The 14,600-nt window shown below is 29.5% G+C and overlaps 1 long non-coding RNA gene across 1 annotated transcript; it reads right to left on the bottom strand.

Annotated features, from left to right (window-relative positions):
• Positions 1-8,374: 8,374 nt before the first annotated feature.
• LOC136089043 (uncharacterized) lies at positions 8,375-10,150 on the bottom strand. The gene is made up of 2 exons (XR_010642736.1): positions 9,799-10,150; positions 8,375-9,231 (listed from the first exon to the last, which is right to left on the bottom strand). It is a non-coding gene; the product is annotated as an uncharacterized LOC136089043 (long non-coding RNA).
• Positions 10,151-14,600: the final 4,450 nt, after the last annotated feature.

The following is a 14,600-nucleotide window of genomic DNA, read 5'->3' as shown; positions in this document are numbered from 1 at the left end:
AGGCTAGAGATGATGTCTCGATAAAAATACTCATCTTGGGCAGATGTTAAATGCATCCGGCTACTGTCTTGAAGAAAGTCTCCTAGGCAAAGACTTAAGGATTAAACAGATTCTATCTGTTGACCAGCCTCGCACCCCTTCTTCGTCTATTAGGCTGGCGTAGATGTATTTTTAATACATTGTTTTCAGTTTAGGATGTTGAATGTTGGTTCTTATTGACTCAATGCATGGGTTTTGCTTGTGCCTCTGTTTTTATGACTTGTCAACTCATCTCATTATCTCCTAATGAGGGTACAGCTCTAAAACTCAGTTTTTTGGATCTGAGGCCGGCTGGTGGTCAGGTTTTTCAAACTCTGTGGTAGCTCTTAGAGAGGCTGAATGCATTAACAGCTGAAAATTATCAAAGTATTAACAGTGCCATGTTGCGCATGGATGGTGTACCTGTTTTTACTTTTGGTGTGAATTGCGCAGGCCACATTTAGAGCCCTTTGTTACGGCTTAGGCTTTATTAGTAGTAATGAGGCAATCGGTTGGGCTATTAAACAGTGTACAGAGTACTATCTATGTTTTGAGTCAAGTTCTTCAATCTAATTAAAAAATGAATAAAGAACCAAAAACTATAAAACACAAAAAACCATCATCATAAACCAAGTTCTCTAAACCTATCATTCACTAATATTCGTGGTCTTCAAAGTAACTTTTCTTCTGTTGCGTCTTATCTTTAGCAAAGTTCACCAGACCTACTTGCTCTTTGTGAGACTAATTTGAGTTCAGCTGTCTCATCTTGCAATCTTAGTGTTGATGGTTATCTTCCTTTAATTCGTAAAGACTCCAATAGTCACATGCTTAGCCTGGGCATTTACATTCGTAAGAATTCACCCATTTGTCGTAAAACTAGGATTTTTGAATCCGCAGACTATTCTTTCATGTGCTTTCATTTAGCACCACTTCACTCTATTGCCTTTCTCTTTGTTCTATATGGCTCTCCTTCATCTCAAGACTGCACTCTTTTTGATGTTATTTCTGATCATATTGGCCAAGCCCTCTCTCTTTATCCATCAGCTAACATAGTTGTTGTCGGTGACTTTAATGCTCACCACTCTGAATGGCTTGGCTCTAGTGTCAGTGTTTCAGCAGGCACCCTGATGCGCTTCTGATAACAGTTTGATCTCTCTAAAACTAATATCTCATTCTTCTTCATCACCTGAATCCCCCTATTATCATACCTCTTAAAACCACAGTAAAGCTAACTGGGACTCTTTCCGTGATTTTCTTCGTGATGGCCCTTGGGTAGAAATCTTTTGTCTTCCTGTCGACAGATGTGCTTCTTATATAACTTTGTGGATTAAGCCTGGCATGGAATCTTTTGTTCCCTCTCAATGATTCCAGGTCAAGCCTCACTCACATCCATGGTTTTCCTCACACTGTACTACTGCGATTGCCAATCGAAACCGTTACTTCCATATTTATCAGCAAAACAATTCTCCAGAAAACAGACGTCGGTTTATTACTGCTAGAAACCATTGTAAAAAGATTTTGTCTAATTCCAAAGCACGCTATTATCAGGTCATGAAATCTTGTATCTCATCTCAAAAGTTAGGCTTTCGTGACTTCTAGAGAATCTTTAATAGTATTAATAACAAGGGAAAATTTTTATTTCGACCTCTCTTGTACGGTTTAGACTTTGTCACCTCACCTAAAAACAAAGCCGAATTGTTCGCTAAAAACTTTTCATCAAAATTATCTCTTGGCTCCACTAATTGCGTTCTACCTGATATTGCCAACAAATAGGTTGATCCATTTCTTGACATTCATATCACTCCAGCTTCTGTATCTAACGTGATTTCCTACCTAGACTCTTCTACAGCTTGTGGCCTGGACAGCACACCTTATATCGTCTTCCAGAAGTGTTCTCCGGAGCTATTGTCCATACTCTCAAAACTATTAAACAAGTGCATATCACAGTCTTGTTTTCCATGCTGTTGGAAAGCGGCATCTGTTATCCTATTTCGAAAATATTGGAGAGCAATCTGATTCGTCTAAATACCATCCCATTGGTCTTCTTCCTATCATTAGCAAGGTTTTTGAATCTTGAATCTTTCTAACAATCAATCTGGATTCCAATCTTCTCGTTCTACAGCTGATTTGCTAACTGTAATAATTAATAGGTGCATTAGATAAAGGTGGAGAGGTTAAGGCTATTGCTCTTGACATTTCAAAAGCTTTTGATAAAGTTTGACATGCTGGTCTTCACCATAAGTTTTCTTTTTATGGTTTCTCTGGCAACATCTTTAAGATTATTGAATCTTTCCTTTCCAATCGTAATATAAAAGTTGTCCTCGATGGACAGCACTTTTCTTCTTATTGTGTAACTTCAGGAGTTCCTCAAGGTTCTATCCTTGAACCTATACTTTTTTTAATTTATATTAACGAACTTCCAGATGTTCTCACATCTAAGGTGGCATTGTTTGCTGATGATACTACCATTTATTCTTGTCGTGATAAAAAACCAATACTCTCTGATTGCTTGGATGAGGCATTTGAGCTTGAAAAGGATCTCACTTCTGCTACAGCATGGGGCTCGCAGTGGCTGGTGAACTTCAATAGAGATAAAACTCATTTTTTTTCAGCTAATCGTTATCGCAATAATTTAGATCCTTCTATATTTATGAACGGTGATGTACTCGATGAGTCATCTACTCTTTATTTTCTAGGATTAACTCTTACTTCCAATCTTTCTTGGAAACCATATATCAAATCAGTTGCAAAATTAGCATCTGCTAAGGTTGCATCTCTTTATCGAGCTAGTCACTTTCTTATTTCGGATTCTATTCTCCATCTCTACAAATCTCAAACCCGGTCTTGTATGGAAAACTGTTGCCATATCTGGGGCGGATCTTCTAATAATACCCTTTCTCTTTTAGACAAGGAGCAAAAACGCATTGTAAACATATTTGGACCTGCTCTTGCAGCCAGCCTCTAACCATTATCACATCGTCGTAATGTTGCTTTTCTTTCTCTTTTCTACAAATACTATGATGGGCACTGCTCTAAAGAGCTAACGTCTCTTGTGCCATCTACTAAAATTCATTCTCGGGTTTCTCGTCATTCAATAAAGTTTCATCCTTTTTCTGTGACTGTTCCTAAGTGCTCCAAAAACGCTTATTCGTCTAGTTTTTTTCTTCGAACATCAGCTCTTTGGATTTCGCTTTCTTCATCTTGCTTTCCTGATTTATATAATTTGCAATCCTTTAAGTCGTCTGTCAATCGTTATCTTGCCCTACAATCTTCATCTTTTCTCTTTCCGTAACTTTCAACTTAAACTAGTGGCTGCTTGCAGCCTTGTTGGAGGCAAAGATCTTTAAAAAAAAAAAACTTTTGAGAACTTTTGTACTATTATGCTTCACTTTTGAGAAGTAAAGTGAAGCTGTGGTATAATGTATATAAAAGAAATATATATCATTTATATCTTGATCAATTAAGCAATAATAAATTAAGTAATAATAAATCAAGTAATACGGGTTTATCATAGCGCACTTTTGACACGAATAAATTTTCACAAAAAGGTTTTTTTTTAAATCTGCAACATGTTTAGTTACCTTGTTATTTGTTGCAGACTATAAATAACAGTACCAGTTGCGGTCCATGACACACTAAATTTGACAGTGGCAGCATTTCTAGATAGCTCAGTTGCTCAGTGTGGCTGGATAGCTTAGTTTGGTTTGAGCGTCAAATAAAAAAGTTAAGACCCGGACAAAAACATTGCAAACTTTTTACTTTGTTTTGAGTTTTATCTATTTCTGCTTTGGCTCCTTGTGTGAACGAGGTGAAAAGAGTCAATAATAATTATTAAATAAAATATTTGTCATTGTTATTCCATGATGTCTTTCCATACCTAATGAATAAAATTCTGAAAGTATAATAAGGAGGTTACATAGTGATGACCGACAAGTGTCATTATATTCTTCATAAAAAAGAATATAACAGTAAGTTGCCCATTGACAAACTTTATCACCAGAAATTCTTAAACCTCCTCCATTTATGTCCTTTACAAAATTTTTATAAGCTTCATAGAAATAAAAGGTGTCATCTGGATTTTCATATTCACTAATAATGTACACATCAATATAAACTAATGACATTTTAATATCAGCAGTCAACATTCACACAGTCACACAGAGCAGGTAAATTGTCAATAACGTTGCAAGTACCCTTGCTTGGTAAAATTTTACATTTTGGAGAAGAGTGATCCAAACCTAGATTGGCTAACACATCTGAACTTTTCTCAAACTTTAATAGCAACTTTGTGCGTTACTTTTTCAAGAACATGTTGAACGGAAATAAAATAAGTTCCTCTTGAGCCTTGTCTTAATTTTCCAAAAGCTTTTCTAATGGGTTTGGTGTAAAGTTGCCTATTTATAACTACTGATGAGTTGTATCTAAAAGATATTTTGACGACTGAACCAAACCATAAGAGGTCGGAGCTAAACATTTAGCAGTGTCTCTTGTAAGTAATTTGACTCTTTTTCCTTTTTCTGTTGTCTTTTTTATTTGCATTTTAAAATCACCCATTGCAGAAAGTTTGCTTAACCTGTCATCATTAGCAGAAGCAATTGCAGCTCGATTAGAATCTTTCAAACAAATGTCTACATATGGACTGTGAACATTACAAATTTTCCAAAATTCGACAACTTTGGAGATGAAAATACTCTTCCCTTCATTTTCATGCAGGTCTGGATGACTTTTTAATGCTGACAATGTTTCATCGCAAAACACTTACAGACAAGTGATAACATTTTGTCTTTCAATTGGCTTCGGATAAACAGAAACTTCCGTTAATTTAGACATTTAAACAATGTTTTTTGTTTCAAGCTTGTACAAATTAATAATATCAACCTACCTTGCTGTTTTTTTTCTCCATCAATATAGAATTCAAGTTCTTGAGTTTTTTCTGTGATCCAGTTATTACGTATACTTTTTAATAAATGAACATAATAAAATAAAAAAAAATACTGTCCTTAGTACACCATGCTTCTTTTTTTCTAAAAAAGTTATAAAACTTCTGATTGACTCTGTCACCATCACAGACAATAGCAACATGTATTTATAACAGACAATTGTACCATGACACTGTAACATTGGTTTAACATAAACCTCATCAAGAAGTAAAATACATGTTTTTTGTCTATCATCTCTAAGATTAGAGAAAATTTGTCTGATATAGTGATATCATCTAAAGATTTACATTTAAATGTAATTCTTCCTAAAGTACGTAAACTTGGCAGTTCAAAATCTTCTTTGATGCGATTGTAGGCTGATCGTGAAGAGAAAAATACCCAAATGCTCGCACAATTGTTTCAATTGGATACTTTTTTTCCCCAACTCATGTTTTATTTATTGACAAAATTTGTTTATATACAACTTCGTTTTTGGGTGTTATTTCACAACAATTTAAAAATCTTAATGTTTTTTGGATATGAGAAACTTTTTTCATAATATAAACTCGGATAGATGTTAAAGTCATAACACTAATTTTAACTCCACAATGAAATGTTTCAAAAGTGAGATCTTTATTTATGCAATGAAGAAATCTAGGAATCGTACTTTCCTTTAAAAAGTCTGAAGACTGAATATATAATATATCATTGCATAAATAATTAATAATAGCAAAATTAATTTCATTAGTTTTTTAACTTTTCATATAAAATATTAATACTTTCTATTTTTTCTTGTGAATTAAATATCGCTAACACATCCTCTTTTTGCCAGCGAACACTTTTAAGACTTTTTGATGCTTCTCTAACTGGCATGAGTACAGTAGGAACTAAGCATGGCTTTATGCAATCAAGTACTGAAGGAGCACCACGATGTCTCAGCTTCCCATAATCAGTAACAGTTGAATAATTTTTGGCCAATGTCTTTTACATACGACGTTGTTATTAGTATCAGGATCATCATCTCTTGGTATTATAACAATCCAACGTTTTCTTTCTTCAATGTTTTTTGGAAGTCTAAATGTTTTAACTTTATTCTAAGGATTGTAATTGAATCGATGTATACAAAAACGTTCTAAGTCATAAAAACTATTTTTTCGGGGAACGAGAAAAAACTTATTAAATCCAAAATTATTACTTTAATAAATTCAAAAAAAAAGTCTGGGTGCTATTTGACATCTTTAAATATAAGATTTGTTAAAAAATATATCAAAATTTGTGATATATATATGTGTTTTACGTAGTTAAAGTTGTCTGAATTAAAAATAGTTTTTATGACTTCGAACGTTTTTGTATACATCGATTCAATTGTCATTGCTACTTGTTACACAACATCGACGAACCATTTTCTAAATACTAAACTAAATCCTTTGCTTAATCCTTCACGTCTCAACTAACTTTTTTATTTAATTTGGAAGTTTGTTAAAATAATGACGGGTGTTTAGTTATTGTAAATTTTATGCAAATATTAAATTTATGCATTCATATATATATATATATATATATACACTTTCGCATCCCCTCCCTCCTTTTTTTTATTGCAGATTATGAAAGGTCGTTGTGTAAAAAGAAAGAAAATGGTATCCATTTTCATTTTTGACCAACACAAAGTTCTCTAATTCTAAGTTGAAAGTTGAAAAAATTATCATTAAAAGACTAATATTCGCCAATTTTTTTTACTTAAAAGTTTTTTTTAACTATGACTAATATTCTATGCAAATTGACATGGTTTACACATAAACCAAAGAGATAAAAAAACTGCAAGAAACTTTTTAAATCCGTGGAAATTCTTAAATCATTTTCTGATTGATCTCTGGAAATTCCCCTAACCCTGTCCCAAATCATATACGTTTTATCACGCCAATCTCTATTTGTCAGTCGATGCATATACGCTTATTTGTGCAATCTCTAGTTGTCAGTTGATTTATGTACATCTAAAAAGCAGTATCTTAAATTAATTATTGAAAAATTAATTAAAAATATATATAATATATATTTATAAAAAGATTTAATTTAATTTAAATTAAATTCAATTTTGACGACAATAAAAACGGGTCGCATAAATTAAAAAAAAATTTTCTAAAGAATCGACTTCAAATTGTTAACTTTAATGTAAAAAGTTTTTAAAAAATGGCCAATATTACCGTTTTTTAGTGTAATTTTTTAAACTTCAACATTAAATTAGAGCACTTTCTGTTGATTTTCAGACCTATGTTTTTATGAGATTCTTCATCAGCATAAAATTCTCTATCATAATCTTCTGCAATAAAATAAAAAAAAAGGAAGGGGGTTGCGAAAGTGCAAAAGCGCCATATATATATATATATATATATATATATATATATATATATATATATATATATATATATATATATATATATATATATATATATATATATATATATATATATATATATATATATATATATATATATATATATATATATATATATATATATTAGGGGCGTCGACCTGGTTTGAAACTGACTCTGAGTTGAAACTGACTGTAAATAAACTTCAAGCATCTTTTAATGCACTTAACATAAGTAAGAGTGTAGGGTTTAACGATATCAATGTTAATGTTCTAAAAGCTAGTGTTGTGACCAAATCTAAAAATCGTAACTAACTAAACTAAAAAAACCGTAACTAAAACTAGCCGACTATCTTTTTAGTTAACAAAAATTAGTCAACTAAGTTTTGAGTTAACTAAAATTAGTCGACTAAGTTTTGAGTTAACTAAAATTAATCGACTAACTTTTTAGTCTAAATAAAAATAGTCAATTAATTTTTTAGTTAATTCAAATTAGTCGACAAAATTTTCTAGTTTAAATAATACTAGAATGGGTGCCAATACCCTTTACGCCGCCTGGGACAGAAAACCAGGTCGGCGCCCCTGTTTCTCAAAGTTTACTTATATTTTAAGTAAAGGACCTTTTTGCCTTTTTTTTTTAGATACCTTCTTTTTCTTTGGCTCCCTTCGGACATCTGCCGCATAGGACAAACTGTTTCTTTCGCCAAACTTGTCCCTTTAATAACTTATTTTATATATTAATAATATATAACACATATTATTAATATAATAATAACAATATATAACACATATTATTAATATAATTATTAATATATTATTAATATATGATATAATTAATTTATACAATCAAGTTATTGATAACTATATTATATAAATAATAATATTATATATACAACTAATATGTTAATAGTATAGTTTTAGCTAAATAAAAATTCGACTAGTATTCAGGGCAGCCGAGAGGAGGACGGGGGGGAAAGAAAGGGACAGTTTGTCGCAGGTGGCAGATGTCCAAGGGGCGCCTAAGAAAAAAAAATTTTTTCAAAAATTCTGATAGAAACAACATCATGAATTATAATTAGAATTATCAAAGTTTTCGAATAAAGTTTGTTAATACAATGATCATTGTACCGCAAAATACCGCAAAAGTAAATAAATATCAAAATACTTTTTTTTCGGTTCCAGAAATTTAACGTGATGCCGGCGTAAAGAAGTGTGGTGGTTGGTTGTGAAGGTGTGTGACACCCCATCATTTGACTTTTAGTTCATTTAGTTGGCAAATTTGACTTTTTTTTTCGATTAGTCAGTGAGGAAATCACGTTGTTAATTTTTGTTCAAAAATCTCACGATTGCCAGTTTACGCGTGTTTTCACATTTACAGTCATAGTAAGTGGAAATCGTGTAAAAATAACATCATGTTAAATTTTAGTAGACCAATCAATATCAAAAAATTTTGTGAGTGGTTTCTATCGGTACAGACATTTTGCGCTAAACTTGAACTTTATTCATAAGAAAACAAAGCGTATGTTTATGTACCTCATCTTACTGTTTTTTAAATTATATCTTGAGATTATACTTCCGTATTGATAACATAATATCAAATTGATATTTGCAGAAAAAATATTACAAAAATTGGACACTCCAATTATAATTGCACTTCTGAAAAAAAAATTAATTATTAAAAAACTTTAAATCTATATGTAAAATAATTTTTAAAACTTAAAATTTTGTAAAACACCAGAATTAAACAATCTCCATAAATAATTTTAAAAAATTATAAAATATAAGTAATCTAATTAGTAAATAAAATAAGGGGAAAGTTCTTCTTAGAAAATGCTGCTATAAAAATTATTTTAAATTGGCTTGTAGTTAAAGGTTCTTTAGATTTTGTTGCAGGAAAGTAAGTCGTCGATTGCAGCCTGCGAATACCTAAAAAAAAATAATAAAAAATTACTACTGTCCTTCCAATTAATCATACATGTTCCATTTTCATTCAATTTGTAGATTCTATTTCATAAATCTACACACACTGTAATTTGCATAGCTTGTTGAACAGCCTATGTTCAACAAGCTATGATATGATTAAATAGCTAACCTTAACTTAATCTTAAACTAATAAAATAATTTATTCTTAAACCAATATAATAACTTAACCTTAAACCAATGTACATCTACACCTTATTTTTAAAAAAAAAACATAACATTAGGAAAGGTTCATCTTATTGATATTTTTACAACAGGTAATATTTATAAGAACTAATAAAAATAAATTATTTTTATATTTTGAAGGTTTACTTATTATAATTTATATTTATAAATTATTTTCATATTTTATGAAGGTTATATGAAAATATCTTTAAATGATATAAATAAAATCCAAGTCTAAAAAAATTTATTAACTAATTTGAACAAATATAATTTCTGAAATCAAGATATAATCAAAATGCAACAGGATTTTCAGAAATAAAATAAAACCAAAAAATTTGTTGCCTGTACTTTCTTTTTGATGTTTGCTAGCACAAATTTTTTAATAAAAAACCATAAAACTGAACAGCCTTGCAAGTCATTACATCTGTGATACCTTTTTTGAAATTCACAATACTTAAAGTAATCTTTTTGTGTCATACAAATCTGGAGTCCTTTGGGACTCTGCATCACTGCTTGGATCATGGCTTTACTTAGATAACATTAACACAAACATTAAGGTTTTTTGATAACCTGATACCTTGTATCAGATTACTATAACTTCTTACAAAGTATATCTGATACCTTGTATCAGGTGTTTATCAACGTTGAAAAACAAATACAAATTGTTTTTGTTATTGAACATGCAACATATAAATGGATATTAATGAATATAAATGAAAGAAACACAGTTTTTTAAGATATACAACAACATTTGTATGAAAAATAAATGGATATTAATGAATATAAATGAAAGAAACACAGTTTTTTAAGATATACACCAACATTTGTATGAAAATTAATTAATATAAAACATTTAAATATGTAAAAAAAGAATATTTGTGAAAAACTTTAGTTTTTCACAAATTTTATTTTTAACAATAAAAGCATTTTTGAATACTTTAATTTTTCACAATAAAAGTATTCAAAAATGCTGAATAAAATCCCGACAATTTTAAAATTTATTGAACATAACTTTGAAATTCATTAATTTCGTATTCATAAAACAGAAAACAAACCAAAAATATAAGTAATACAGTGAAAACAATAATTAATATAAACAATGTTCTAAGTTAATTCATTATTTTAGGTTTTAAGACTTTTTGAATATCAAAAATGTCAATTTTTACACAAAAAAATAAGATACCTCAAGATATATTTATTAACTTTCAAAATCTCTAGCTAAAAATAAAGATATTAATGCAAGTATTAATTTCAAATTAAAACTGTGTGTATAGAAGAGGTAACATAGTTGTTTATCGAGCATCTTTTTGTATTATTATTATACTTATTTATTATGATTAAAATAATACGAAGAATGTGTAAAATTACATACATTCTTCCGTGAACAAAAAACATAACTCATATTTCAACATATTAACACATTAAAACATTCAACTTTTGACCAATGAAGCCATGATCCTTGGTTACTTAACTGCATATTTTAGTGTAGACTGAACCAATCGTAAAAATATTCCAGTGTACACGATATTTAATTTTAATAGTCGCGTGAACAATTCGTGCTGAAAAATTTTTGGCCAAAAATTAACGCCGTGAACGTGGATCTTTCAGGCCAGCCGGCCAGCAAATTTTAAAAAGCGAGCAACAACAATTTTAATAACAGTCTTGATGTGATACCAACTTGCGACGGCAGTGTAACCTACGTAAGTGGTTACAACCATTTTATAAATGAAATATCTTAAAAAATGCAATTTATTAAAAAATAAATTCTTTAAGCGTACTTATATAAACTCCCTAATTATATGACTATTACACAAAAATAGTTTTTATAAATCTTGTTATGCGTTAATTGTGAAGAGGTTAGATTTCCAAGTATTTATTTATTTGCCTTTACGAATTGCTGTAAGTTACAATTTACAGTTGTAATTTACTAAAGCGCATGAATTTAAAGGTTTGCTTTTCCGAGTTTTTCAGGTTTTTCAAGAGAAATAGTTTTCAATTTATAATTAAACTATACGTAATGATAAAAATAATTATGAGAAAAAAAATTATAAAAAATAGATAATGCAATATTTTTAAAAGCCGTGTTTTGTGCCGGGACTGTATTCGGATTTCCTTTATATAACACCTCCAATCATTTTTTGATGTAAGAACTCGTAAATTAGTTTCACATTCTTAAAACGCTAATATATTCATTTACGACAATTAGATTGTCAAATTTTGACAATTAAAGTTTTATATTAAATTTATATTATTTAATTAAATATCATGTTAAACTATTTACTTTTATTTTTATTTTAAAAATTGTAAAATATAAAATAACTAATTATGTATTCGGTATAGTGTCGGTATTTATTACTTATTAGGTAAATGAGGCAGTTGCCGAAGGCCTGCTTAAAAAAGAGGCTCGTAATTTTAATCTGAAACAAATTTTTTTAAATATACAAATATATACTGTATTAAATTAAAAAGAAAAAAATAAATTAAATAGCATATATTAGTTAAATGTTTTTGTTATTAATATTTTTTAATATAAGTAATTTTATGATTTAATTTAAATAGAAAAAATGATTTATCAATCTAAAACTTATAAAAAATATTTGGTAGTGGTATGCCAAAATTTATGGGCCATGACATGACATTTTCGTGTAGAAGGGGGCAAAACTACTAAAAAAAAGAAAATAATAAAAAAACTCCTATTGAAAAGACCCTCAGATGTCATCAAAAGAGGCCCTCGAAGTATATCTGCCTAAGGCCTGAAATGCTTTAATCCGCCATTAATTCTGTATGAAATCATTTTTTATTGAAATATCAGCTGTTTTAATCAAGTTATTCTGCTAAAAAACCGATTGTTATTTATTTCAGCAAAATAATATTTGAGCAAAACATATACAGACAAAACATTTTTATTATCTAATTTTCATAAATTATATATGGTGTTTGGTATTTCTGAAATTTAAGGGAATTTTAATGAATGTCTTGAAATTGATTTGATTGTGATAACTTCATTAAATTTCACAACGAATTTTATGGAATGTTGTTATTGAAACCTCAAAGGAATGGTTTCCTGCTTTCTACTAGATAAATAGTTCCTGTAAACAATATCTATAAATTTATTTTAAGAAATTAAATTCTTAAACAATAATACGTTTTCTCCAAATCATAACGGTGGCGTAACCAGTTTAAGTTTTTCATCCAGTCAAAAAGAAATTGAAATTGATACACAGTCCATTTAGGAAACTACTAAAACGACATACAAATGTTACTCAATTGAGGAGAAAAAATCAACAGGGTATGCAATAAATGAAGCAATAACAGATCTAAAAAGTAGTCAACTAAAACATCAAAAAGTATACTAGATTACCATCTTGAACATGATCACGAAATTATAACGCCGAAAAAGAAACGAAACATGAGTGGTTTGTCAAAAGAAAATAGCGATAAGATTGATAGAAGTGTTTTGATATTCATTATTGCCTGTTGTCTTTTTTTTTTGTTTTGTTCTAAAATCCAAAGTACAAAGTGCCTTGCCAAAAAAAGTTTAGATTTCTTTTAACAGATTTATATGGAGAAAAAGTTGATCTTTTGAAGTCTAAATTATGTTCAATTAAAGTTTTATCTATTACTACTGATGGGTGGACGTCCTGTCAAAACTATAGTTACATATCTGCAACTTCACATTTCATTTCTGGCAAAACCATTTTCATTAGTTTTTGTTTGGGATTTGCATACCTTAATGGGTGACATGAAGCAGATAATTTAAAAGACGGTTCACTGAAAGTTTTAGAAAAATTCAAGGTAGATGATAAAATAATGAGTGTAGTATCCGACAACGCCAGTAACGTATGCAACTGTTTTAATTCTTTAAAAGTTAGTTTAAACATTCAACCAATAAGATGCATGGGGCATGTTTTGCAATTAGTAGTAAAAAATGTCATATATTTAGTTGCAGAAGGTGAAAATGATAGTTCATCTAAATTCTTTTTTATTGCAAAAGCATTAACTAATGACTTATTAGAAGAAAGTCAAATGCGACAGGTGTTGAAAGAAATCACGCACTTCATTTGATTCAAGATGTAAAAACTCGTTCGCATTCCACGTTTCTCATGGCAGAAAGAATCCTTAAACTTCACTCCTACATAAAAAATATCTTAAATTCTAAACAACAATACAAAGATATGAGAAAAAATTTGCTCGATAAAGATGAAATAGTTAACTTAAAAGAAACGGTAAAAGTATTAGCAAGCTTTAATCTAGTAAGCGTTTTACTTTCAGGCGATATTTATGCAACATGATCTTTAATTATTCCAAGTATAAAGTACCTTGAGAAGCAACTGAACAAGAAAAAAAGTTAAACCCCTCCTTTAACTATGCTTTTAAAATTGCATTTATTAGAATCTTTAAAAACTTACAAAGGCTCATATGATTTAGAGAACAATTCGTTTTTATTATGTGGTACTTATTTGGAACCAAGCTATGTAAGTTTTCAATTCTTTGAAAACTGAGAAAAAAAAATATTTAAAATACGTTAAGTAATTTTTGTCGGATTTTTACCTGATAAAAAAAGTTTGTGAAAAAATTCCGGTTAAAAAGGTGGCAATCAAATCAAAAAAATTTAAGTTATCGTTTGACGATGAAGATGATGATTCAGGAAATGATAGTGACAAAACAATAAGTTTAGATTTAAAAAAAGAAATTAGTGGTTATATAAAATTGTCAGTACATGATCAAAATGTTTTACACTTTTGGCATCAAAATCAACATATGTTTCCAATATTGTGTTGTATTTTAACAATGATTTTATGTACATCTGCTACCAGTGCACCAAGTGAGCGCCTTTTCTCTGACGCATTGAATAATTTGTATGCAAAGTGAAACAGAATGACAACTAAATGTTTTCAAATGCTGATGTTTTTGTACGAAAATTTGAAATTTTTTAATTTAGTTTAGACTTATTAAATGTAATACGGAAGTTTTTTCTAGTAATAAGTATTTTTTAATTTATTTTATTGATATGTTTCTTTTGTGTTATAAACTGTTATAAACCCTTTTTTTGTTATATATCTTTACAGTCGCGTCGTGAGGAGAGGTGGCAAAGGGGTAATTGTCGAGGGCGTGAAGGCTTAAATGGGCGCCATAGAAACAAGAATAGC

Source organism: Hydra vulgaris, chromosome 12 (genome assembly GCF_038396675.1).
Source record: "Hydra vulgaris chromosome 12, alternate assembly HydraT2T_AEP".
Classification (NCBI taxonomy): domain Eukaryota; kingdom Metazoa; phylum Cnidaria; class Hydrozoa; order Anthoathecata; family Hydridae; genus Hydra; species Hydra vulgaris.
This window is presented reverse-complemented; position numbering and strand designations above follow the sequence as displayed.